Below are 23,207 nucleotides of genomic sequence, written 5' to 3'. Positions count from 1 at the left end.
TAAGATCACTGCAATGTCTCCACTGACCAGCAAGAAGGAAACACAAGCTTTCCTAGGCGCCATAGGTTTCTGGAGGATGCACACTCCTGAGTACAGCCAGATTGTGAGCCCTCTCTACCTGGTCACCCGCAAGAAGAACAATTTCTACTGGGGCCCTGAACAGCAACAAGCCTTTGCCCAGATCAAGCAAGAGATCGCTCATGCAGTAGCCCTTGGCCCAGTCAGGATGGGACCAGATGTGAAGAACGTGCTCTACTCTGCAGCTGGGAACAATGGCCTGTCCTGGAGCCTTTAGCAGAAGGTGCCTGGGGAGACTCGAGGCCGACCACTGGGATTCTGGAGCCGAAGCTACAGAGGGTCCGAAGCCAACTACACTCCAACAGAGAAGGAAATCTTGGCCACCTATGAAGGAGTTCAAGCTCCCTCAGAGGTGATTGGCACAGAAGCACAACTCCTCCTGGCACCCCGACTAGCGGTGCTGGGGTGGATGTTTAAAGGAAAGGTTCCCTCTACCCATCATGCCACCAATGCCACATGGAGCAAATGGATTGCCCTCATCACTCAGCGTGCCCGCATTGGAAACCCAAATCGCCCTGGGATTTTGGAGATAATTGCAAACTGGCCGGAAGGTGAAAACTTTGGTCTCACAGATGAAGAGGAGCAGGAACAAGTGACATGTGCTGAAGAAGCTCCACCATATAACCAACTGCCAGCCAAAAAAACACGCTACTCTCTTTTCACTGACGGTTCCTGCCGCATCGTAGGGATGAACCGAAAGTGGAAAGCAGCCGTATGGAGCCCCACACGACAGGTTGCACAAGTCACTGAAGGAGAAGGTGGGTCAAGCCAACTTGCTGAACTCAAAGTGTTTCAACTGGCCCTGGACATTGCTGAAAGAGAGAAGTGGCCAAAGCTCTACCTCTACACTGATTCGTGGATGGTAGCCAATGCTCTGTGGGGTTGGCTGGACAGGTGGAAAAAGGCCAACTGGCAGCGTAGGGGAAAGCCAATCTGGGCTGCAGATGAGTGGAAGGACATTGCCACTCAGGTAGAGAAGCTACCTGTGAAAGTCCGCCATGTGGATGCCCATGTCCCCAAGAGTCGGGCTAATGAGGAGCACTGAAACAACGAGCAGGTAGGTCAGGCTGCAAAGGTAGAGGTGTCAAAGATAGACTTAGATTGGCAACACAAGGGAGAGTTGTTCCTAGCTCAATGGGCCCATGATGCCTCAGGTCATCAGGGCAGAGATGCCACCTATAAGTGGGCACAAGACCAAGGGGTGGATCTAACCATGGACAGTATTTCTCAGGTTATCCATGACTGTGAGACGTGTGCTGCCATCAAGCAGGCCAAGCGGGTGAAGCCCCTGTGGTATGGCGGGCGATGGTCCAAGTATAAGTATAGGGAAGCCTGGCAGATTGACTACATCACCCTTCCCCAAACCCGCCAAGGCAAGCGCTATGTGCTGACCATGGTGGAAGCCACCACAGGATGGTTGGACACCTACCCTGTGCCTCACGCTACTGCCCAGAACACCATCCTGGGCCTTGAAAAGCAAATCCTGTGGAGACATGGCACTCCTGAGAGAATCGAGTCAGACAATGGGACCCATTTCAAGAACAGCCTCATAAACACCTGGGCTAGAGACCATGGCATTGAATGGATATATCACATCCCTTATCATGCACCAGCTGCTGGGAAAGTTGAACGGTGCAATGGACTACTTAAGACTACCCTGAAGGCGCTTGGCGGGGGGACCTTCAAAAATTGGGAAGCAAACTTAGCAAAGGCCTCCTGGATGGTCAACACACGAGGCTCCATCAATCGAGCTGGTCCTGCCCAGTCTGAACACCTGCACACCGTGGATGGAGATAAAGTCCCTGTGGTACACATGAAGGTATTCTAGGAAAGACTGTTTGGATTAACCTCACCTCAGGCAAAGGCAGACCCATCCGTGGGATTGTTTTTGCTCAAGGACATGGTTCCACTTGGTGGGTAATGCAGAAAGATGGAGAAACCAGTTGTGTACCACAGGGAAACCTAATCCTAAGCGAGAACTGGGTGTAAGGGTTCATTGTGTATAATAGTTTATTGATTTAGGTATAATGTAGATGGTAATAGAATAAGAGGTGGATAAGGTCTTAGATTATGTAACCTAAAAATGTGTATTCTATTTCATCTGTTGAAAGCTGTTTTTTGGGAGATGTTTTATCCTTCTCTTGTAACTCCAGGGGGGAAGGGGGGCTGATGCCTTCTGATAATGGCCCAGACATTAAAACCAGGTGGAGCAGTGTTTCTTATCTCTTTCATCACCCCTCCATCCTCCAGGGGGACATCTTCTGATAATAGGCCATTAGGCCCCACCAATGACATGACACATTACCTCATCCCATTGTGAGATGCTCCACCCAGTGGGGGGGGAGCCAGCTGTTCCTAGCTAGATAAAAACTGGGACTGAAGGACACAAGGTATCCTGTTTTTCCACTGGATTCCTAGAGGAAGACTGGACCCATCTCACCACCACTGGACTTTCTACAGGACCATCTCTACTCCACAGAACGACATCTGTTACTCCAGGAGGACTTATTTGGATTGCTTCCAACATCCTGATCACCAGGGTGTCAGGTCGTATCCCTGACTCTGTCAGGGTTTTACAGGATTTCAGTTTGCTTCCCTGCTTGTTTTTTTGTACTACTACATTTGTATTTTCCTTTTTTTTAATATTCCTAGTAAAGAGCTATTACTCCTATTCCCATATCTTTGCCTGAAATCCCCTAATTGCAAAATTATAATAATTTGGAGGGAAGGGGGTTGTTGAGGGTTAAGTCTCCTGTAGAATTTTCCCCCCCCCAAGTTGCTAAGAGACTAAATGCTGAGTACTTAACCTGGACAAAAAGAAGCTGATCACTTAGTTTGGGGGAGGGAAAAAAAAGCTCAGGGAGAGAGAGCTGAGGGTGGGGGTCGGGGGTCTCTGGTCTTCCGGGGAGCAGAGATCAGGGGCTGATGGCTGCTGGAGTCCACGGGTAACGAAAGAGTCTGGTCCTGGGAATTCTACCATCTGTTGGAGTGCCCAGGAATTCGGAGTTTCTTCACTGTCCTGCTGGATTTTAGGTCAGCCCGGGTCCCGCTGCTGCGGCTTCTCCGGCACTGCCACCTCTGCCTGCCGAGGACACCCCCTGCCTGCGGAGGACAGTCCACCGCGCCCGGCTTCCAGCCATCAGCGCCGGAGCTTCCACCGTTTGCCCTCGGGGTTCTTGGTTCTGTTCTACTATTGTTATAATTGCTGTTGTTTTTTGTCTGTCCTGTTATATTTACTAGTAAAGGACTGTTATTCCTTTTCCCCATAGCTCTGACTGAAAAGTTTTATTTTTTAATCTTCCAAATTATAATAACACGGAGGGAAGGATTCAAATTCCTCATTTCCTAGAGAGGCCTGCCTCTCCTTAGCAGACACCTGTCTTTTCAAAACCAAGACAGGGGTTTACATTCTCCATTCCAAGGGAGGCTCTAGCTTTCCCTGGAAGACAACTGTCTTTCAAAACCAAGACAGCAATAAATGTCCTTTTCCCAAAATTCTCCCCTTTAATTACCAGGAATATTCAGCCATGAGTGTTGGAATTTGTACCTCAGTGCAGCAATTACACAGTAGAGGAATTTACATTTATACAGCAATTTATTCCTAAATTTGCACTTCAAATTCCTAAATTGCTTCTACTCCAGGCCCCAAGATTCAGGCTAAATAATGCACATACCACATTTACATTTTAGTGATGACCAAAAAAACCCCAAACCATGCAATTTCTCCAATACAAAATCTGTCAGGGTGAAAACAAAGCTTAAGACAACACAAAATCCTGCTTTGTCCCAAAATTTTTGACTGAAACCCATGGGGAAATGTAAATAGAAAACTGCAGCAGAGTTGTGGGCTTCCAGGGAATAATCTGTAATTAGAGCAAGTCAAAATACACATGATACAAATTAATTATAGTAATTAGAGCGAGTCAAGCTGCAAGCTCCCAGTAGTAGGGAATTTTCAGTATATAGTTAATCCAGCATCCATAAAAAGCACAGGATACAGGAAATGCTGACACTTCCTTCTTCTCTCCCATTACCTCCCATAAACCAGAAGGCAAAATGTGGTTAGGAGGGTCCAATTACTTAAAAAAAAAAGGAAAACACAAAACACCTCCTTAAATCTGTGCATGAATCAAGTCAGGCTGTTTGAGTGTCAAATCCTTCTTCAGTTCTCCACAAGCAACATGGAAAGGACAATATTTGGGGAAGAAAAAAGATGAAAACTGATAAATTCTGTACCTGTGGGACTGCATTTCCAGCAGATTAGCAACAGTAGGAGAAATATAATATAATTAATGTAATTTCTTCTGGTTTTAACTGATTTCATACAGAAAAATCTGTAAGAAAGCTGAGATTACAAAGATTTTTTTCCTGTGGTATCAAGACAAAGTAAAGGAGCTGGTGGAATCCACTGATAAAACTTCCATTCCTCCTCTGCAAAAGCATCACAAAATCAGAGATGCAATTACACAGCCACAAAATGCAGCACAACAAACTCCTCAAGACTTCTCAAAACCCAGCTCCTTTCACAAGGAAATTCTTTTCCAGGGCTGCTCCAACAAGCATCACTGCAAGGTGCAAGGACTGGATAAGACCTCAAAGATCAAATTTGCATCAGGTTTGACCTAAATACACTTAATAAATACACTAAACTGCCTTAACATGGTATTTATTTCCAGAATAAAATAATCTCCTTTTTTTCAGGTTTGGAATTGCCTCTGCCAAGGATGCAAATTTTAACTATTCCACTTAAAAACCCCTGCCTGGAACAGCAAAATTCAGGCAAAGGTTTCTTCCTCTACACCTCTCTCATTTTTTTGACGTTGGATCTAAGCCTTAAGAGCCATAACAGGAATTCACTGTACACAGGCAAAATGAAAATTCTTTATTTTATATATGCATCAAAGAAAACAGAAATTAGTACTTTAAAAAAATGGGGAAACCCCTTTACCAAAAGGCTACTCCATCTGCATTGAAATTCAACTACCCCAAATAAGCAGCTGCAGAAAAACGTGTTCTGAAACAGGGACAATAGGCACCTGCAACTTCAAATAAAGGTTCAGAGTTTCTCTGCTCATCCCCCGCCTTGGTGAATTTAATTCTCTCTTTAGGATGAATTGTAGAGAGAGCCCTAACATCCCCGTGGTTTTTAGAACCCTTCATCTCCTGCCTAATGACACTGGGAGGATTTAATTTACATGGACACCTCCACACACTTTCTGCTTGCTTAGTGCTGTAACTTCATTTCTCCAAGGAAGAATTTAATATTTGGAGTATCAGGAAATAATTGGTTTTAAACTGTTAATGAAAAACTCCAAAAATAGCCAATTTCGTGTCTTAGTAGCAATGGCCATATGGTCAGAGAAAACAGAAGTATTGACAGGAACAAAACCATATAAAGAGGTTTTGGGGCAGTTTCACCTGGCTCAGAATGTTGATATTTCCCCATGCAGCTGGGCTGGGGTGACTGCAAGTGGCAGAACAATGAGGACAAAGAGGGACGTCCTGACAAATTGGAAAAAAACCAAGTTATTTTGGGTTTTGAGCACTGCTTCATTCCTTCAAAACACTGATAAGAGCAGCAAAAACACCCTGCCCTCCAAGGGAACACAGTCAGTGAGTGTGGTACTCAACCCCTCCCCACTCCAACAGGTAAAACTTTTCCAGGGAAATAAATCCATGGATTCACCTCGCCAAAGTCTCCATTTCACTTGAGGAAGGAGGTGGTATTCGGGTAAATAAAAAGAGAATTCCTGAAAAGTTATTACATACTCAGCAAAATTTCCTGCAAAACAAAACAAAGACAGAGCTCTATCTTGAAAAGCCATTTCCCAACACCCTCCCACAGCTGGGCTGGATGGGGAATCCAGTCCTGCTCGGCCCTCCCTGCAGGGCAAGGCTGCTCCCAAGGGAGAGGTGGAGGACAATCAGTACAGGGGCAGAGAAGAGATTCCAGGATCCTGAACCCACCTTCATTCACACTCCCACACTCAGGCATCATGGAATCCCAGCATGGTTTGGGTTGGAAGGGACCTTAAAGCCCACCCAGTGCCATTCCCTGCCATGGACAGGGACACCTTCCCCTATTCCAGGTTGCTCCAAGCCCCATCCAACCTGGCCATGGACACTTCCAGGAATCCAGAGGCAGCCACAGTTTCTCTGGGCACCCTGTGCCAGGGCCTCCCCACCTTCACAGCCAGGAATTCCTTCCCAATAACATATCTAACCCTGCCCTCTGGCAGTGGAAAGCCATTCCCCGTGTCCTGTCCCTTCAGCCCTTGTCCCAAGTCCCTCTCCAGCTCTCTTGAAGCCCCTTTAGGCACTGGAAGGGGCTCTAAGGTCTCTCTGGAGCCTTCTCCTCTCCAGATGAACACCCCCATCTCTCCCAGCCTGGCTCCCAAGGGGCTCCAGCCATCAGAGCAGCTCTGTGGCCTCCTCTGGACTCTCTCCAGCAGCTCCCCGTCCTTCCTGTGCAGTGGTTTCTATTACACATCAGCTAAAAGTCATTCTCAAACCTGGGTTGAGCTGAGGGATGAATTCAGCCCACAGAGCCACAAAAAAATAAAATAATTTGCATTAATCATCTCAGCAACAAACCTGAAGCTGGAAGAAGTGATAGTGGGTAACACATTTCTAAGTTCAATAGCTTGAGCTTTTGTTTTCAAAGATTATTCAACATCTAAAAAGCTGAAATATAGTATTTTTTCACAATAAAACATATTTTAAACTAAATAAACCAAATCCATATTGTAAAAATGGGCCCTGTGTTCTGGACTAATTCAACAATCTCATGCAACATGGTCATGTTCCCATATTCAAAAGAAGGCAACATTTTCCAGGGACACTCTCACCCTACAAAGGCTTCTAAGAAAAAACAGAAAATCTCCAGGACTGCCCTTCCAGCAAACAATTATTGTCCACAGCAGCTGGGCCTGACCTCACTTCCTGCCACAGTAAAAACGCCGAGCTCTGCAAGGCTCCAGCATCAGCCTCTCCTTTGCTCCAGCCCAGATTCCTCCCCGGCAGAGCTGCTGGAGCCCGGCCAGCTCCCGAGGAGCCGCTCAGTGTTCATTGATTCCAGGCTTGGATTTCCATGGAAAACAGCTCTTCAGCTCCCTGACAGATGGAGCGGAGCAGAGGGAGCTCGTGAGGGTTGTCTGATATGGGATCATCCCGCCTCAAGTCTGGAAAGCGTCAGGGATTCACACAAGGCAGTCGGAAATGCTAAAATTGTCTCTGATGGGTTGGATCCAAAGTGAAATAATGAGCAATTCCAGGGCACAGGGGGCAGTTACAGACAAATGGTTGGAGTTGAGGATCTTAGAGGTCTTTTCCAACCATCATGACCCCATAAATGTTTTGTAAACTCCTGGGAAGAGCTCCCAGCATTCCTGAGCCTCCTTTAGCCATTTCCAATGTGCAGCTCAGGATGAGGCACCACGTCAGCTCTGTCACTTCCACCTGAATGACACAGGAAAAACAACTTCAAAATTGTCACAGCAACATCTGGAAGAAAGGTTCTGGCCAGAAGAATCTTCCTGAATAAACACATCATTCCTGTTTTATCAAGAGTTTTTGGAGCAGTCACCACTAATTTACAATCTACAATTTACAGACGTGTTTCTCTTTAGGCAATGACAATGAATTTGCCAGTATTTACTGCAGGACATGTCAGAACAAAAAGGTTGTGTATTTCTTAATTGTAATATAAAAAAATAAGAAAAAATTAATAAACTGAAAAAATAACTTTTTCACTGGAATTGTATCCTCTAGTCATGTTATCTATTGTGAGATTATCTATTGTGCAAATGTGTTGCAGTATTATGGATTTAGCAAGTTTCAAAGTTCCTGTTGTCTCACATTAAAGTACTTTCCTATAATATTAAAAATCTTTCTCCAGAAAGATCTCACACAGACTAAGTGGGAGGAACACTGCAGACAGGCATGGATCAGCTTCATTCCACTGTCCAGAGAAGAAACCAAACAGATTTCATGAATAGTGAAAAATAAGTTTATAACCCCAGACAGAAGCTGTCCCAAAGGCTGGATTTTCATTACAGTAAATGCTGGATTTAAGATGAGAAAGTTCCTATTCCAAGGAGCTTATTAGTTAAATGGAGACTTTTTTTTTTTTTTTTTTTTTTTTTTTTTTTTTAATACAGCATGCCTGAATTAGAAAGAACAATGTGTCCAGGAAGAAGAGCCTGAAATTCAGCAGACTTCCTGATTTCCAGGTTTAGTGCTTTATGCAACCGGCCAGCCTGATCCTAAATTTTCATTTATTGCAGGAAGTAAACTACTCTAATATTGCTCTTTACTAAAAGCAGTATTGTATAAACACCTAAAGCTTTACTTACACCTTTTTATACTGGCAGAATTACTAATTAGTATTATAAATATTATATAATATATTGAAGTATAGCAAATATATTTTCTCTGAGCAGGGGGAAAATCCCATGTTCTCTGATAAAGAACATTATTTGTTACTGCCATGCCTTAAAATCTAGATCTCTTGCAAACTGGAGCTCTGAGTATTTTATACTCCACTCTGTCAGTTCAGTTTTCCATCACTCATCTCCAAAGGCTGTTAAAAAGAACAACCACAGAGCCATCCCAAAGCCATCCCCAACCTCAGGCTAAGGAATAATCTTGTCAAAAAGATCCAACTTTAATTATGACTCCTAAAAAAAAAAAAAAAACAGATATGCCCCATGCAATTCTAAAGCAGGAAAAACTGGGGAAATAAGACCCAAATTGCCCTTTCCCACCCAAATTTTTCCAATAAACAGCATTAACAAGGTGTTGAAGGTACCATCCCAATCCTAAAATAGTTTGTGCCCCAGGACCACACATGAGACCTGCAGGGTGGACTGGGTTTAATTTGAGCAAGATTAAGGCAAGGAGAGACTTAACAGAAGCTCAGTTACAACCTGAGCTCTGGAGGGACCACCCCTGCTCCATAAGTCATCTGTTCCCCACGAAATCCATGTTTTGATTTAAATCCTGGAAATAATTTATAACAGCCCCCAAGGGAATTAGGCTGCAGCATCTTGTGGGAAGTTTGGCTTCTAGCCAGGAGGGCAACACAGCCTCGAGCCTGAAAATGTTCCTTATGATTTACCCAAGAAATTTTCTCTAATATTGTGACTATTCAGAGCCTGATCCAGGGGTGGTTTTGACCCAGGTGAGGTCTGCTATCCCAGTATCATAGGTTGGCAAAATTTTGTTTTCTGGTTATAGAGAAATGTGAGATGTTTTTCCCTGCCACGACTGTAGAGTGGTTTTTGGGGGGGAGGACAGGGACCTATCAAAAGCTGGCTGGGATATTGGCAGCTAGGTTGACCAATGGGAAATGTCAATGCGACTTTGGAGGAGGCGTTTAAAACTAATCTGCTGCAGATCAGTCTCTCTCTTGCTTCGGAATCAGCTATGAGGTAACATCATAGGCAGCAGGCAGGCCTGGGTCGGGCCCTGCTGCCTCTCTGGGCGGCCGGGCCGGGCCTGGCCAAGCCTCTGAGAGCTGCTACCCGCATGGGAGATGGGAGCAGCCTGAGTGAAGCCCTTTTACAGCTTTGTAGTAGCTCTGAACTGGCCACCCTGGATGAGACCGGGGGAAAAAAGGACATCTACCAGCTTCCTCCATCAGCACAGCTTTGCATTCTCTTCAGCTCATGCAGCCTCGGCGCTTGCACATGGCCCTTGCAAGCCCGGGTGGATTTAACCCTTTCCTAGCAACATGAAACTTTTAAAGCACAATTCTTCCTTGAGAGAAAGAAGAGAGAAAACAGAGGGTACGTAGAACAGACACCAAATGAAGTCAATTAGATTAGAAGTGAAAGAACTAATAATATTGGAATAAGATTGAAGAAGTGGACATTTTTAACCGGACTTTTCTAAGGTAAATTATGGAGAAATGGACTGTTCTTTGCAGCATCTTAGTGTTGTTGGGTATAATGCTATTCTAATCAAAATTGAGAAGTGAAGTAATTGAGAATTATTTGGGAACTTTAAAGCCCCCACTCCTGGGTTAAAAAGAGGTCGCAGCCTTTGAAACAAAGATGATTTTAGACTAGAAGAAGTATTCGTAAATAGTACCCCAGATACACTGAGAAGCTTTGCTGATAGAACATCACAGTCTGCAAAAACTCCGTGCAGCAGCAGATGTGTGACATTGGGAGCACTGGACTATTTTGTCTTGTGGCAAACGTCTTCATGAAAAGACCTTAGAGAGACTCTTCTCCTAAAGTAATGAGTGATTATGTCTAAATAGTGAAACTGACTGAAAATCACAAGTTGTGTCTTTCTATGTTGTTTAATAAGAAAGTTAATAGTTTGTAAAAGGAGAGAAGCGTGTTTTAAAGTGTCATTCTGTTTTAGTTTAGGTTTTCTTTTTTCTCAACTTTTTTTTTCATTCTTTTATTGTGTGTTAATAAAACTATTTTTGTTAATTTTTAAGCTTAAGCCTACTTTGTTTTTTCTCCTAATCTCTCCCTCCCACAGAAAAAGAATAAATACTAAAACCCCTACATTAATTGGTGTTTCTACCCGGTTTTATTAAATTAAGACCATTACACCCAGGAAAACAAAAAAAACCTCAACAAAATTCCACCCCAGCTCCACACACACAGGACAAAAGCTTCCACACTGCTCCAAGTGTTTGCGTTTAGCACTGACCAAATTACAGAAGGATTTTTAGTTTAGTATTAATGCTCATCCCTCAGGCCACTGTGAGACCTCAATGCTCCTAAAATTCTCCCTGGAGGAGGATTAAGATTGGGGTGGAAGCCCTCATTTCCCAGACACCAAAATCCCTAAAAACATCCAGAAGATCCAACACACCAAGGCCACGGGAGCTCTGACCTGAGGGATTCTATCAACTTTCACCCTCCCTCATTCCTCTGGATCGGGTTCCTGAGGGAGTGTGCCAGGAAAGCCATCAAACAATTGTCCCCCACAGCCTCCCACAGCAACTCCCCAGCACTCCAGGATTGTTTTCCAGCCTGAAACTCCATCCCTCAGGATTCCAGGGGACAGACAAGGCCAGTGCCCACCCTCCAGGCTTACAGACGTTTTTCCAGGGGCTGCACAACTTGCTGCTACTCTTCCCAAAAGAAACTCCACTGGGAAGAGCTGGGAGCTGGGCATAAAAGCTCTGTCAGTGCCCAGAGTGCATTAATTTGATTTGAGCTGTTATTTAATATTATGCTCACATTAAGGCCATACCTGCCCTTAGCATTATTCGTTTTGGAGGCCTGTAAAGTTGGCAATAACGGTTTGTATAATGCAAACATGACATAACTTTTAGATAAATATTTTCCTTTGTTGTTTTAGTTCTTTTATGGCTTTTCTCTTATTGCCAGAAAAGCAGAGTTGAATCCTGAGCACTTGTGTGCTGCTTCCTAAGTGACCAGTCCCATAAACCAAAACCCAGGAGTTCCTGAAAGGTCCTATTCCTGTCCTAATCCCAATCCTGCTTCTACAAATGTTCAGAGAACTGAGCATCTCAAAGGACTGAGCCATTAAGGTGCTTAATTCCTAGCTGCAAAAATGTTGTTACAAAAGAGAAAAGAATTAAATGTAAAACTACCTTTTTTCCACCTGTTAGGAAGGTAACACTTTCTGGAATAAGCCAAGGTGCTCATTTTAATGTCTTAATGCTACACAAAGCAAAAAAATTCAAGCTTAGATGAAAAAGCCTTAAATGCAATTTAACAATGGACTTGTGTGAAATATGATTTTCCAAGTGTAAAACTGTGAATTTAAAACCACATTATTCTGTTTTTTTTAGGCCTTGAAGCAAACCAGTTTATTTACACATTAACTATATACTATGGAAATTCTATATCCAAATGGTTCCCTAAATCACTTGGAAGCTATGGAAGTAACAGACACCACAGTCCATGGAAAAGAAATCCCAAAAATCTTCTGCCCAGAGGCACAAGACAGAGCACAAGACCTTGTGTGCCTGTAATTCTCTCTTGGACCTGAACTGGTCAGCAAAAAGGCAGCTGGAATTCCCACCTGGAAGTACCACAGAGCTGGGCAGATGAAACAAGTGTGCCAAGGTTTGCCAGCTGGGAACTGCAAGTTCCTACAGGGAGCTGCACCCACTCCCAAGGCTCTGAAATTCAGGAGGAGGATCTGCGTAACTGAGCACAGCTATTCTCCATGGGACAAATTTGTCTTGAAGTGGAAGGTAAAATTGAAAGCATTTTATGATAATTTTTTCCCTGAAAATAAAAGTGTTCTGCCCATTTACCAGATTCCAGGGGAAAAGTTCTGTTTGAAAGCCTGGAAGCAACCCAAAGGAACAGCTGTTGTATGTGCAGACACGTTCCCTCCAACGGGAACACATCATTCCACAGCACCTTGTTCATCCCAGTCCCTCCCTCCAGCCAGGAACACCCAGCTCATGGCAAGGAATAAATATTAAAGTATTTTTTAAAGCTTTTTTTAGAATCTTCCAGTGAGGACCAGGAAAAGTGGGGAATTTAAGTGCACCCTGAGCTTGGCTGCTCTGCTTTGTCCTATGCTATGTGTGTCCAAACCTGGATGAAACCTCCTGGGATTGAGCCAGGAAAGCACCAAAACTGAGCCCTTTTTAGTGCCAGAGCTGAGTGATACCTCCATGAATTTGGGGAGCATTATGGGATGGCAGACACACACAGCTGGTATGAGACAGAGGTGATCCAAAATCTCTTTCCCAAATGCTTGCCTTCTGCATCCCCACCAATTTATTTACTTTAAACCCGACTCAGGGAGGGCAATCATGCAGATTATGAAAACCAACAGCAACTAAGCCATTTCTAGGAAAGGCTCCCTACCATGAGACAGCTCAGAGCAGTCAGCTGCTGTCTAATCCAATGAAATAGGAGGAAAATCAGGATTTCACAGGTGGAACAAACCGGAGTTTGCTCCCAGGTTTTCGCAGGCTCTAAGGAAGCAAAGGCTGATTTTCCACCAGCTCTGATCTGCAAATCACTGGAGTGTTGGATGCAGCACAAACAGGCCTCTCTCATTCAACAACCCTCTTAAACCAGGACTTCAAAACCAAGCAGAAAAACCCAGCAAAAGCAAAGGATTTCTTCAAATTGGAGCAGATTAAGCAAACTGAGCAAGGAGGAATTATTTTGATACAGCAGCTGAAGACTTTTCCTTGCACAACACCAGAGGTTGGGGCTGTAACACTTTAGCTGAGCACTGGGTCAAATTAGGCTGGTTAAAACAGGTTATGCTTAAACCCAGGGCTAAAACACACCAATAAATGACTGTAATTACCACAACTGAGCAGTCTCGTGGCATCAGACCATGTGCATTTTTTTAGTTCATGGAAAATGCAAGAGAAAAATGTAAGTGTGAGATCATCCCCATGAGGCTGGAGCAGGAACACTTCCCTCAGTCTGGATGACTGACCAGGAGCAGCAGAGAACCACCGCCACAGCTCAGCTGATGGCTGGCAACACAATGAAATCATTTGCTTCTGTATCTGAGCTTTGAATATTTATTTGCAAATCAACGAACCTGCTGGAAGTTTGGGGAATGAATCACATTTTTATGTAACTGCCTAAGTAGAAATTATCAGTTTTGAAGAACCTAAGGATGACAGTTTATGTAAGTTTTTATCAAGTTTATATTTTAAGAAATCCAGGCATTAAAAAGCAAAATGACAATTTACAATACACCAAAAGGCTGTTTATATAATATCTTCCAAATCTGAATAGTTCCTCTAAATAATTCTCACTCCTCACATTGAAATGGACAAAAATACACACCTGGGTGACCAGATTATAGCTTTTTTAAAGCAGAATCTGCTTAAAACCAACATGAACATCTTGCAAGTCCTTCAGGAGCATAAAACTCCTCCCATGCAATCATTAAACTGCCTTCACTCCTGCAAGTGACTGGAGATGACAAACCCAAGTGACACATCAGTGGTCACTAATACCTCACTCAGCAGAACTGAAAGCAACTAATTCCCATGGAAGAGATATTAATGCTGAAGTTATTTAATAAAGGGCATGGAACAGCAGATGAAAAAACTTCATCTGACTTTATAAACCTGGATTTAACCTGGTAAAATGCTATTCCTCCCAAAACACCTGTACAGATCCGAGGAATGCAGCATGATTATCACTTCTTTCTTAATCTCTTGTATGAAATCCATCTGCTGATCATGTTTTGCTTTCCAACATTCCTCCCCAAGTTTTTGACAGATTCTTTTCTGCTTTTCCAGCAGATCAGTTCCCTGACCTAACCAGTTCCATGAGAAGGAACTCAGTTCCATGATCTCCAACTAAAACCAAAGGATCTGAGCAAGGCACTCCAGCTGTTCTCTACACAGGAAATGCATTTGGCTAAAAACAGAATTTACTTTCTTTATCCAAAGCTAATTATACAATTCTCTCCAAGAGAAAACTTCCAGCTAAGTGGGTGAAGGGAGAAGAAAGAGAAAGAAATGTGAAAACAGAGATAAGGCTGCCACCTTACAAAATCAATAATGTTCCTGTGGAACTTGAAACTCTTCTTACCTCAGGAACTCAATCAGTTCTTCCTTCCCTAATTAATTTTTCCATTTGATAAGAAGTTGTCCAGAACTTTCTTCCAGAAAAAAAAGTCCCAAGTTAAGAGCTCTGTCAAATACATTCATTTCAAGTTAAAGTGTTACTTAGAGACTTAATGAGAAAATAAACACTTCATAAAATCTGGGAGAATCCTAAATTCTGTATTATTACCGTTGTCACTTTCCTGACTTGGAATTCCTCCTGGTGAGTGTTCCAGTGCCTGCTGCAGAGTGAGCAATGTGTGCTGTCCTCAAGCTTCTTTCTGCAGGCAAAAAACCCCACATTTTCATGTTAGTGCCTTGGCAAACATGAAATCTGAAGAAAAACAAGCTGCAGGGAACACCAGAGATTTATGGAAAGAGCAGGAGCCAGGAGGGGACAGGCAGTGGTAACTCCACTGGGGAGTTCTTTGGATATAACTGGATTTATTTAGTTACCTACTCTATACCTGTTCTACTCCTCTACATGGCAATAAAAACAGAAAAATCAGGTTCCAAACATACCCAAATTTAAATTGTCATACACACATTTCCCTTCTGATAAAGGACATAAAAAGACATAAATTGTACATAAAGCTGGAAATACAATCCCGGTTTGCTGTTACGGGGCAGCACAGCTTTATTCTAGAAACTGCTCCAACAGAAGGAAATTAACAGCTCCAGGAGTCGTTAAACCACTTCAGATGTTGTATTTAGTAATGTAAAAATCACCACCTTTCTCAAGCTGCATCCAGCACTAAAAGATTTCCTAAAATATTTGCACACTGAGCCCTCTTTTGGCTCTCCAAACACAGGAAGTTTTTGCAGGGATCAGTCAATCCCCAATATTGCTTTTCGCAGAACTATTAAGGTTGGAAAAGGTCTCCAAGATCATCAATTCCAACCTGTGCCTGACCCCCACCTTGTTACTAGCCCAGAGCACCAAGTGCCACCTCCAGTCCTTCCTTGGACACCCCCAGGGGTGGGACTCCAAACCTCCCTGGGCAGCCCCTTCCAATGCCTGGCCACCCTTTCCAGAAAGAAATTCCTCCTGAATCTCTAAAGATAAGGCCCAGGCAAGTGCAGTGTGTTCTGCAGTTTTACTGGAACACTCCAAGAAATCTCAGTCCTGGTGGCTCCTCAGGCTGCCTAGAGAAGCTCCCACACAGCAATCCATTGTCACCAAAAAGGTGATACTGTCTTCAAGTCACACTGATGACACCACCTGAAGATGCTTCTGAAGTCACAATCTAACAAATGTTCCTCCTGAGCTACTTTAAATGAGATACTGGAAAAATATTGAATATAAAGCATCAGGCCCCAGAGTGAATCTTGGGCAAAAGGAGGCATTTTCCACATCAGTCAAGATCCTGGGAACAAGGGGAGATTTACATTAGGATTGAAAGGGCTGAAGGGCTGGGAGACAGTGGTCTGTCTGTGCTGGTCAACACACAGAAAGAATAAATTATTGCTGCTTTTACAATAAGCTCTTCAAGAATGCAACAAAGAGTTCAATGTGTACTCCTCACTCAGGAATCCAAAACTTTTCAGTGGAGGTCTGGCTTGCAGCAAAGATAACAGCTGAAAACCAACCATCTTGACCTTGGGAAGCTTCATGACAATGTGCTAAAAACAGGTGAAAAAATGCACAGGTTCCTGCTCCCACATCCCCCAGCCTTGACCAACCCCAGGTTTAAATACTGAGAGTTCAGACCTGATGCTTTCAGACAGACCAAAATTAGAAGTGAGAAATGTAATTTTTTCCCTCAAGCATCTTGTCTGTTGCAGGACTACTAATATTGAGGTTTTCTCATCTACTTTCAGAGATAATTTTAAAATTCTTCTCCAATTTAATGAAATCATGACAGGAAATTAAGAAAATATGGAACTAGGGAAAGAATTCTTGCAATATTTCATACCAGCTCCTGACTTTGATGAACAATATTATAAGAATGCCTTCCCAGGCATGTATTTCCTTCTAAATCTGACAAGTTTCCCAATTGTGAAAATAGCAAGTCACCAAATAAAAATGCCACTCTTTCAAGCTTAAAAGATAAATTTTAATTTGCATGAAATTCACCTAAGGCCAGGCAGAACAGGAGCAGAATACTGGAATTTTTCCTGTCTGCACAGTCCATATGAAATATTGTTTTTTGAGGACTCACCAAACCTTTCCTAAAAATAGCCATAAAAGATGACAATTGTTGGCAGGGGTGGGACAAGCCCCACAGTTAACAGGATGCCAATGTCAATCTCCAAAAATGACAACTAAAAGGTCATGAAACGAGTTATACAGAACATTTATATACAGATTTGGTGTCAGTGCAACATTGGAGAGATGCAGTTTGTGATCAAGGCTTGTGGCAGGAAATGGATTCGTGTAGACAAAGTTATTTTATTCTCTCTCAAGGTGAATCCACCAGGAGTTATTGTTTTAAATCATTCTAACATCCAATTCCTCAAAACCACTGAAGAAAACGAACGACCAATTCACAACCAAAAATCAGCTGTCCCAAGAGAAGAGCAGGGAAAGATGGTATTTGTGCACATCCCCAGCCCAAGGAGCTGAAATTATTCCACTGCATTGTCATAGTGCTGCTTCATTCCAGCTAGAGCCAAGTTTTTGGAAAACTTGCTGCAACAATCCTGAGCTACAGCTGAGTAAATAACTTGTAAGACCTTGCTCCAGGAGGTGTGTGAGCCATCAGTCCCAACCCTGTTTATCCACAGGCTACCCAATGAAGGATCCCAAACTGAGATCTGGGATCCAGTGAATTAGTTCAGCTGTCTGGAAAATGAGATTTATTTGATCCCAGCTGAGAACAAATGATTCCCAGGCAACAACAGTGCTCAAAAACTTTCCAAGATTTGGAAACAGGAAGGTTAAAAGCGTGAAAAGAGAGGAGAGTATAATAGCTGGCTGCTTTTCAATACCTATGATCACACACTGAGCCCTGAGAAAGTCAACATCTTTCCCATTTTATCATCTTATCCTTTTTAACAAATTACATAAACCAAGGGAAGGAATGCAAGTGTGGGAAGCAACTCAGGCTTTGCTTCTTACTCTCACAGATACTGAACCAAACACAAAGTACTTTCTTCTACACTGGATCTTAACTCCAAGGTCAATTTATTGGCTTAAAATACAGAGAGGATGCTTCCCTCGTTCAAATGCTAATCTGAGGCTCAGGAAATCTAGATTCAATTCCCTGCCTCACCACATACTTCCTGTGCGACCTTGGGCCATAAATATTTCAGTGCCTCAGTCTTTCCATCTGTGACTGAGACAGTATTTCCCTATTGGATGGAGTGTAGTAAAGATAAATACATTAGGAAAACATCAGGAATCACAGGCCACAGCCATACGTGGAGCGGGCTCTGTTGGGGAACTTATCTGTGTGTCAATATTCCCAATCAGGCAGCAGGGAAAGCAAGGAAGGGCTGCCAATGTGAAAAAATTTAACTAGCATGGGACAGAGAAAAGACAAAGTATCAACAGAACGGACAGAAACTGAAACCTCAGTTATTAATTACAGAAAATTTCCATCATTCCAACCAAGTTTTGAACAGAAACCAGCTGAGCAAGCTGCTGAAGGGAGCAAATACACCTGCCAGCAATGCATCATTGCCCTGTTTTCGGAGATTATCACGCAAAATACCTCAGATTTTAGGTGGCTGAGGGGCTGCTGAGTCTAGGGGCAAAGAATCCCTGGAGACTGTCCCCCAAAAGGAAGCACCCGCTGCTGAAGTCCCCAGCCCTTTGTGAGATGCGTAAATAGGAGTGGGCAGAGTGGCCCCAGTGGGGTCCCCACTGCTGCTGGCCCAAGGCGGAGGGGGAGACAGCGGGAATGGGGAGGGCAAAAGATGGTCACCAGGCAGGGGCTGACAGGAGTGACCTCCCCCTGCCTTGAGCCCAGGAGGACGCGGGGGAGGTGTCTGGAACCGGAGCTGCGGAGCAGCCAAGGGGAACAACTACAAGGCTACGTGGCATTCGCAGGCAGCGGCTGCCAGGGAGGGAGCACGGGGGGGCGGCCAGAGGGGACCTGGGGGGGACGACTGCACATCGCAGGCCCTCCTGCCCCGCGAAACAGAAGAATAAGGAGAGGAAAAGGAAAGAAGGAGACTGAGAATCTGTGCTCTGGGGAGAGGAGCAGGAACGGGCGGGGGGAAGCGCGATCCGCGGGACGGGCTGGCATTAACCTCATCCGGGCAGGCTCAGCCGGGAGCTCCGCCCGGCCCGGCCCGGCCCCCCCCGCACCGGGAGTCACTTTAGGAGCGGCTCCCCAGGACCCCTGTTCCCGAACCCGCCGGGTCTCCTGGGGGAATGCCCACGCTCCATAGGGCAGCGCACCCGGACAGATCCCGGCCGTCTGTCTCGGACACCCTGAACCCTGCCTGCTTCGCACCCCGGGCACCCCATGCGCCTCGGGCACTCCAACCCACCCCGGGCATCTCATGCCATCCCATCCCAGTCACCCCATCCCACCCCATGTCCAGGGATATCGGATCCCCTTGGATCCTGCCCCCACCTGCCTCGTGCGCCACGTCCACCCTCGAACCAGCCCCATAGCCCGGGCTGTCCCCCACCTCAGAACAGCCTTCCCGTCCCCGGGGTCCTGCCTGTCCCTCCAGCCGCCCCCGCCCGGCTCCGCGCCGCCTCCCGCCCTCCGCTCCGCGGGGCTCCGCTCCCGGCACTGCCCACCGCGCCCCGGCTGGGCACCGCCGCTCTCCGCCGCTCCGGGGAGCAGCGGAGCCCGGAGAAGAGGCCCCGGGGACGGCCCCCGGCGGTGCCCCAGCACTCCCCCCGGCACTAACCGTGTGCCTCGCGGGCTCCTCCGCCTCAGCGCCCGCCGCCCACCCGCGCCGCCATCATGGAATGCGCGCACCGCGCCTGCGCCGCCGAGCCGCCGCCGGCCAGGGGCGGGCGGGGGCGCCAACCACAGCCGGCGCGGATCTACGGCTCTCGGACAACCGCGGCCGCCGAAAGCTGCGCGGGGGGCCGTCCCCGACGGGCCGGGGTAGTGGCGCCTGGGGGCGAGTGACCTGTCTGGGCACTGTGTGTCCCTCCCGGACACCGCCCGCCACCCCCAGGCACTGCCCGTCACCTCTGGGCACTGTCCCCTAGGCACTGTCTGTTGCCCTGGTCACTGTCTGTCCCTCTCGGGCAATGTCACTCCCAGGCACTGTTTGTCACCCCAGTGCTGCACCTGTGTCACCAAACCGTGTCCCGCCTCCCTCGGGGGTCTCCGGTCTCCGTCGTCCGTCCGTCCCCCCCCCGTCCCCGTCCCCCCCCCCCCCCCCGCTACGACAAGGATGAGTGGTAGATTTCCCACTTTGTACATTCCACCTCACAATTTGGGAGCTCACGGCGCGTGCCTGACCCTAAAACTCATAATACAAAAAACTTTAATGGTGATAGCATGAAAGTGAGGGGATGATCCTGACCGAGTGGGCAAAGAGAGGAAGAAGGAGAGGTTTAATCACTGGTTGTGCCAGGGGAGGTTTAGTTGGATATTAAGGAAAATTTCTTCATGGAAAGCATTGTCCAGCACTGGCACAGGCTGTCTAGGGCACCCATCCTGCACAGAGACCCCATCCTTGAGGAGGAGTCCCCATCCCTGGAGGGATTTAAGATCCCTGTGGATGTGGCACTTGGGTTAGTAGTGGCCTTGGCAGTGCTGGGGAATGGTTGAACTCAATGGTCTTGGGGGTCTTTTCCAACCTGAATATTCCTGTTATTCCATGATCCTGTGTATCCTGACAGGCTGCTCCATTCCCATGTTCAGCCTCAGAGCATCCCAAGCCCTGCTGCAAAGAGGATCAAGGGCAGGGGCTGAAAAAACCCTCCTGGGCTGCAGAGCCCCTCTGGCACATGCATTTTTTTCCTGGCAATAATGTACTAATAAATCTTACACTCTTCACCTTATTTCCACCAGGCAGTTTACACCAATGTATTTCTATTAAGGTGTTTTTAAAAATGTGCCTCAAACTTGCTTAAAGCAGCGATTTCAGAGATTCTGTGTGGAATTCAGCTCCATGTGGATGTAAAATGAATGTGACAGCTGTGCTTTTATATAAGCCCCACTAAACTGTGGATCACAGCAGAAAAAGGTCACACTTGACACTTATATGCAATATAATAAATGTGTATATATAATCTATATAATAGACATAGAAAGACTAACCTTTTAAAATGAATGGGCTTGTGTTTACCCCTGGATTGATTTTAGGTATTGTCCTGGGTTAGGGTAAATTTGGGAGAAAACCCTTGAATGTGGTCCTTCTGGGGAGCAAACTCAAACGGCCCCTCCCCCTAACTGGTCCGGGAAAGAACTTCCTCGGAGAAAAGTGGAAAAAACTATTTTACTTAACAAATAAAGTGCTCACAAGTACAAAGAATGAATAATATGAAAGAATAAAATTTCTCGTTCTGGAGTGAGATGGCAAATTGAGAAAGTTCTTGCCGTGGGTGGAGCTCGGCTCTCTCTCAGTCTTTTATCAGTCCCAGTCCCTCCGGCACTGCTGGAAAATGCCAAGGTCCAGGCCCCGGTGGGCCGCAGGTGCAGCCCCCAGTGCTCCCCTGGGTTTTCAGTCCAGAGCAGGTTTAAACAGTCCCAAGAAAAAAAAAAAACAGTCCAGGGAACTTCTCTGCCCTAGCTAGCTAAAACTAACTAAAAGCAAAAACATCTGTCTCGCAGTCTCTCCGAGCCTCAGCCGAACATCCAGTCTGGAGCAGAATGTGGAAGAGTCAGGCTGTTTTCCTCAAAAAAACCTCTACACTTCTTTCCCCGCTTCACTCTCAAAACCAGTCTCAAAGGTACAGAACACAATATACAGCACAAACAGAACAGACGATTGGGGATACAAGCATCATAAAGTCACCCTAGGACAGATGTGTTCATAATGAATATAGAAAATTTTATGATGAAATTGTTCCTTAATGTCAGAGAATTTCTCTCTGGAGACTGGTGGAAGGGGTTGATTTGCCATAATGAACACCCTGTGCCAGACAGGACTAAAATAAATTCCCATCCATCTTTTTAAACAAGCAGGCCCTGGTAAGAAAGGCCAGAAGTGGTGGTGGCTGCTGAATTTTTAAGCAATTAATAGGTTACCTTGTTAAATAAAGGCCAAAACAACTCTCAGAGTAACTCTACCACTAATTTTACTCATATAGGCCCATAAAATGATGAATATATTCCCTGCTAATTAGGAGCAAACAGTGAAAGAACATAAAATCTGTTGCATCTGAAAAGCAAAATTTTGTAGGTGAATCCATGGAAAATTCCAGGTGGAAAAGGCAGGAGAAACCTTTTCTTCTTAACAAGATAATTGGTAAAAATCTCTGCACTGAAATTTCCTCTCCTTTCTATCCCTTCCAAAAATTTTCCTGCATACGCGTGACTCCTGGCCTGATTTTTTTCCCTGTGGAATAGTGTGGATCAGCACATCCCATGTTTTATTATGGTTGATAAGAACCTATAAATTTGCCTATAAAGTAGATTGAGACCTTCAGATAAAGATTTAGGGGAAAAATAATCTGCTCCTTTGTTTTGAGTCTCCCCATGCTTTTGTCCCTGATATTAAACTCTGAATTTCAATGATGACCCCAAATGGAATTCTTTAATTCCAGCTCCCATTTAAGTCTGGGAACTGTCACTAGAGGACACAAAAAGAATTATACTCACACAGTCAAGTTTAGAGCAAAAAGAAGGGAAGTTTTTTTTTTGACCTCTATTTATATAGTTTCTGGACAATGACCAGAGATTGGAGAATGAGGTTTCTACTTCTCCGACCCACTGGTCAAACTAGAAGTCCATCAATTGTCCCTCCTCCAAGGAAGAATGCAAAAACAATCACTTTGTTTATGTTACACTGTGTGAGAAACTCCACTACAAAAATGCAACCAATCAGAAGGCTGAAAGAATAGGACAACAGGGAACACCTCAGGAAAGGTGGAAGACCAGACCAGCACAGGACTCAGTGAGTGCAGACCTGCTTTAGGAACGAAAAGTTGGTTACTAATTTCACCTTTGAGAGAATTCCTGGAATCTTCAGCACTCCATCTCAGGAATCATAGAACTCCACAGGCTCTACCTAATCTGCAGTGCCCTGGGGATTTCATTCTGAAGTGAAATATTTGGGCTTAATTTCTGGGACATCTCCTGAAAGTGACCCACCAGATGGGATTTGGAAATCTGAAACGCTCTGCACCAAATGAACTTTGCTGCTGAAAGCAGAGATTCAAGGACTGTTTTGACTTCCCAGGCTCGGTATTTATCCATTACCAGCTAAACCTCACAAGTTGTGACGAGTGATGGTTGTGATCACTCGTGGTGATGTCCTGTGCCTGATATCCAGAATAAAGGAGGTCCTTGGGAGGGAATGCTGAGCATTCTTTGCTCTGAAAGCTCCCGGGCCCCCCAGCTCTGACAAGGACAAGAATTCCTTTGTACGTAATAACATGGTGCAGAAAAATCCTTTTCCTTTCCCCCAAGCCTTTCCTTAAAGCAATCTTTTTCTCCTTAAATTTCCATTTAAAATGGATCTTATATCCTAACAAGGTCATTCCAGCAAAATGGTGGAGAAACTT

General features: G+C 45.1%; 1 protein-coding gene across 2 annotated transcripts in view; it reads right to left on the bottom strand.

The window, feature by feature from the left end:
- Positions 1-19,478, bottom strand: part of LOC120764863 (fibronectin type-III domain-containing protein 3a-like) — a 53,984-nt gene extending 34,506 nt beyond the window's left edge. Inside the window, exons 1-2 of one of the 2 annotated variants that reach the window (XM_040088981.2) lie at positions 19,430-19,478; positions 14,808-14,898 (exon numbers count right to left, since the gene is read on the bottom strand). The gene's annotated coding sequence lies outside the window, so the exon portion shown is untranslated. Of the gene's footprint in view, positions 1-14,603; positions 14,675-14,807; positions 14,899-19,429 lie in introns of those variants that run through there. The other variant, XM_040088982.2, reaches the window with a different exon arrangement.
- Positions 19,479-23,207: the final 3,729 nt, after the last annotated feature.

Source organism: Hirundo rustica, chromosome W (assembly GCF_015227805.2).
Source record: "Hirundo rustica isolate bHirRus1 chromosome W, bHirRus1.pri.v3, whole genome shotgun sequence".
Taxonomy (NCBI): Eukaryota; Metazoa; Chordata; class Aves; order Passeriformes; family Hirundinidae; genus Hirundo; species Hirundo rustica.
The sequence above is the reverse complement of the archived record's forward strand: the minus strand, read 5'-3'. Positions and strand labels throughout refer to the sequence as shown.